Below are 5,148 nucleotides of genomic sequence, written 5' to 3'. Positions count from 1 at the left end.
TGCCTATAGTTTCAGATACCTCCAGTAGGTCCTTTGAACTGGAGGTACCTGAAATTATAAACACCTCCAGTATAGAAAGTACCTCCAGTAAGTACTTGGAACTGGAGGTACTTATATATCTAGGTTCTTCCATTTCAAAGGACCAACTGGAGGTAACTAGAGGTGCCTATAGTTCCTCCAGTAGGTCCTTTGAACAGGAGGAACCCATAATTAAAGGCCTCTAGTTCCAGGGACCTACTGGAGGTACGTTCTTATACTGGAGGTATTAACAATTTCAGGAACCTCCAGTATATCCTTGGAATATAGTACCTGTACTGGAGCAGGTTCCCAGACCTGGTAGGACTGCTTGAGCATCAACAGACGACCGTCTGTTCTCCAAAGGTTCTCCAGTATGGTTGATGTTTCTGATTAACTGACCAACAGGCCGAGGATGGGCAGGTCTGGGAACCTGCTACCCTGCACAGATTCAGCTAGTCAAGAGCACCTGAAACTATAGGCACCTCCACCGGGTCCTTAGAACCACCTCCACATGTTCTCGGCTGTGGTCCCAAACCATGTAGTAGAGTCCACCTAGTCCACCATTTCCACTTCCATCCAGTCTCCTCGGTCTGTTTGTTGGAACAGGACAGCGTGTTGATAATCAGCGCGCCGTCCAGGATCAGGAGGTTGGAAAGGTGCTGGAGAATCACAGCACCTGTGTAGCTGGCGGTCGCACACCCAAGCTTTAAGACTGAGGGGGTTCGATTCCCTTATTACGTTCGGTGAGCGAATGGCAAAGCCCCAAACCCCCCATCCATCCATCCCTGTTTATTTATCAGTTTATTTATTGAGTAAATGATGGAATCTGACAACTATCCGTGTTACAACTGTGTCGTAAATGTCGAAAAAGAAAATTAAAGTCTTAATTGATTTTTCCCATCTGCTGTCGTTTGTCTTTGATTTTGTTGTTCTCAGTTAACAGAGCCATCGGCGGGAATGACTTATGCCTCGAACGGACCATCTGGAGCTTCTGCTGGGCTGAGAAATGAAAGAGCCCATGTAAACAAAGCCAGCTCTCCAATTTTATACCTTTTGTCCAAAGGAGGCGCTACTGAGACGCTTCAGAAATTCCCAAGCAGAAGAAGAAACAGCCTTCTCTGAATTCATTAGGGCTGTGATGTCACCACAGTTTAGCTCCACCCATTCCCTTTGGGTGTCCAAAAGTACTGTCCTGCCTGATCAGCCTACAGTAGTTTGGCCCCCTTCGTATAGCCCCACCCATTTAACCTACAGCAGTGAAGTTCGCTCCGCTTATTCGGCCTACATCAGTTTAGCTCCGCCCATTCATCCTACAGCAGTTTAGGCCTGCCCATTCAGCCTACAGCAGTTTAGCTCCGCTTATTCGGCGTACATCAGTTTAGCCCCGCCCATTCATCCTACAGCAGTTTAGCTCCGCCCATTCATCCTACAGCAGTTTAGGCCTGCCCATTCAGCCTACAGCAGTTTAGCTCCGCTTATTCGGCGTACATCAGTTTAGCCCCGCCCATTCATCCTACAGCAGTTTAGGCCTGCCCAGTCAGCCTACAGCAGTTTAGCTCCGCTTATTCGGCGTACATCAGTTTAGCTCCGCTTATTCGGCCTACATGAGTTTAGCTCCGCCCATTCACCCTACAGAATTATAGCCCCCTATACAGAATTATAGCCCCACCTGATTCAGCCCACAGACGTTTAGCTCCGCCCATTCAGCCTACAGCAGTTTAGCTCCGCTTATTCGGCCTACATCAGTTTAGCCCCGCCCATTCACCCTACAGAATTATAGCCCCCTATACAGAATTATAGCCCCACCTGATTCAGCCCACAGACGTTTAGCTCCGCCCATTCAGTCTACAGCAGTTTAACCAGTTTAGCTCTGCATCTCCCAATTGTAGCCCAAACTGCCCTCCGAAATAGGGCAGCCAATCAGAACAGAGCTCATTTACATATATAGTATATACGGTCATCTGTTTTTGGATCATAAACCAACAGGACTGTTATGAGCTGAGTTGATCGATATCTATTTATTTAATATTTATTTTTTTGCTGGAGCACTTTATGGGCTGCCCTCCCTCTGGAGGCGGTTCTGATGGTCGCTGTGCCGCAGCGGGTGAAGTGGCATGTGCAGACGTTTGCCAAAAATGAAATAGGTACGGCCGGTGTGAAATGATCTGAGGTAGCTGCGGCGTTCTCCGAGCTTTCATCTCACATTGCTGCCCCTCCGGCTTTCAGTAATGATTTCAGAGCGCCGAGCGCTTCTCTAGAACACTGGAGCGCCAGCGTCAGCGTCACCGGCCCGGCCCGGCCCGGCCCACGCTTTTTATGCTCTGGATTTCACCATCTATCAGATTTTACACACTCTTTCACTGCGGATGAGGAGCTGCAGTCACTTCGCCTCGCACCTGTGAAGTGTAATTACTCCGCTTGGCCTACTTCCTCGGCGAGCAGGAGTTCATCTAAAGCTGTTCATCTGAAGCCGAATGTTTCGATAAAGGAGCGCTCCAGCCGCTTTCCACCTCCTCTCTACCTGCTGCATCTCCACTGAACAGCAACACGCTTCCCTGATCTTACCAAATAACACACAGCCGGTTCACTTACCACAGGAGCCAGCTGCTGAATCCTGGGTAAAATATGGGATTATTATACTGATGCAAAGCTGGATAAAGTAGCAGTTCCCGAAAGTAGTTCCAGTTACTTTAGTGTTTAATAAGGTAGCAGTTCCTAAAAGTAGTTCCAGGTACTTTAGTGTTTAATAAGGTAGCAGTTCCTAAAAGTAGTTCCAGTTACTTTAGTGTTTAATAAGGTAACAGTTCCCGAAAGTAGTTCCAGTTACTTTAGTGTTTAATAAGGTAACAGTTCCGGAAAGTAGTTCCAGTTACTTTAGTGTTTAATAAGGTAACAGTTCCGGAAAGTAGTTCCAGTTACTTTAGTGTTTAATAAGGTAACAGTTCCGGAAAGTAGTTCCAGTTACTTTAGTGTTTAATAAGGTAACAGTTCCCGAAAGTAGTTCCAGTTACTTTAGTGTTTAATAAGGTAACAGTTCCCGAAAGTAGTTCCAGTTACTTTAGTGTTTAATAAGGTAACAGTTCCGGAAAGTAGTTCCAGTTACTTTAGTGTTTAATAAGGTAACAGTTCCGGAAAGTAGTTCCAGGTACTTTAGTGTTTAATAAGGTAGCAGTTCCTGAAAGTAGTTCCAGTTACTTTAATAAGGTTGTAGTTCATAAAGTAAAGTAGTAGTTTCGGAAAGTAGTTTCAGTTACCAGTTACCTTCTGTATGACAACTGAAAGAAGCAGTACTGAATATATAAATACCGAAAATATATCAAATAAATTTATATAAAATAGTGTGGCAATAATAAAATAATGATTTATTTTAAAAATAAAAAAAAACTATTGTTAATATTAATATTATATTATTATTAACAAGATAATGTTATTAACAAAATAATAAACATCTAAATAAAATATAAATATAATAATATAAATGTTTTTCAGAAAAATAAGACAAATAATTAGAACGGTTTTAGAATAATAAAATGATAATACATTTGTTTTTAAAATAATGTTTTTTTTAAAGATTTAAAATAATGTGATAATAGTAAATTAAATATTAAAAGTCAAAGTCAAATTATAAATATACAAAACTAAACTAATTAAAATGCAACAAATAATGCAATTCTTCTACAAGTATTATTTATATGAAATTAAATATATTATAATTGAATATAATGAATATTAATATAATTATTTTATTGTTTTTCAGTGAAGCACGTCATCAGCCACTGTAAAGAAAGACTGGTGGGTTTCTGTGTTCTGGTGTTAGATGCTGTTCTCCTGGTTCTGCTGTGCTCACTTCATCACCAGAACCACAAGAACCCGGATAAGAGGAAGAACGTGGGATAGCAGACAGTTCAGGACTGGGATGAGGAGCGACCGGAGGCTCTGAGAGAGGAGCAGATTTAACGCCCCCCGTCTGATAATCAGAGTAATGAAAGCCCCTCCCCCTCCCCCTCCCCCCATCATTTCATGCCCATTAATCCTGAGAAGGTGATTCATATGGGAAAGCAGTCGGGCCCAAATACAGGCAAGTGGTGAGCCAAAACATTATGACCATTAAAGGGTCAGTGTAGATGATGTGGTAGATGACGGTGGTCCGAGGCAGGACAGGCGAAGGAAGATCCACCGTTACACAGAAGTGTGTCCCGTTACACAGTGATGCAGCGCCCCCTTCTGCTGTGCCCATGCTAACCCCTGTCCACCGTCGCATGGAATGAACATGCGAGTATATTAGACAGGTGGTCATAATGTTTTGGCTCATCTGTGTCCTCATGTTGTATAAAAAACAAACCGGTGTGTGTGTGTGTGTAAGCATGTGTGTGAGCATGTCCTGGCCTTTCTGTGCAGTGGATTTATGGGAGACGTATGTGTGTGTGTGTGTGTGTGTGTGTGTATCTATGCGGGACGCTCTCTCTCTTTGATCGCTGCTAGAAGGTCAGTCTTGTTCGATTTTTTTTGCAGCATCGTGTGCAACCTGCCTGCGCCAGTCCCCTGGGGTGTGTGTATATGAATGTGTGCGAGTGTGTGTGTGTGTTTATGTGTGAGTGTGTTTGTTGGTGGGTGCTGGGGTGGGGGGGTGGTTTAATTGCTTGGGCTCCTGCTCAACCGAGCATGATCAGAGAGTTAGCCGAGCTGATCCTGTAAATACACACACACACACACACACACACACACACACACACACACACACACACAGCAGGGTTGTGACGGTGTGTTACTGACATGAAAGACAGCCCAGTTTAACCCTGTCAGCTCCGCACTTATCACTCACTTATTCAGCTCAAGACCAGTAACTACTGCGGCCTAACTGGTCAATCCAGGCTCCGCCCACTTGGCTCTTTCACAGCTACTGTTGCTAAGAGCTACTGTTGGTAAGAGTTTTTTTTGGTTGCTATGATTAATATTTCAATTTCAATTTTTGTTAAAATGTTTGTTTACAAGTAAAAATTGAAAGTAGTTACATAATATTTTTAATTGATGATTAAAGCTTTAGTTGCTACCATTAAGACATTTTGGTTGTTATGACATGAAAGATTTTTGTTGCTGTGATTAAAGTTTTACTTGTTACAATAAAAGTTA

This window comes from Salminus brasiliensis, chromosome 5 (genome assembly GCF_030463535.1).
Source record: "Salminus brasiliensis chromosome 5, fSalBra1.hap2, whole genome shotgun sequence".
Classification (NCBI taxonomy): Eukaryota; Metazoa; Chordata; class Actinopteri; order Characiformes; family Bryconidae; genus Salminus; species Salminus brasiliensis.
Note: the sequence above shows the minus strand (reverse complement) of the source record.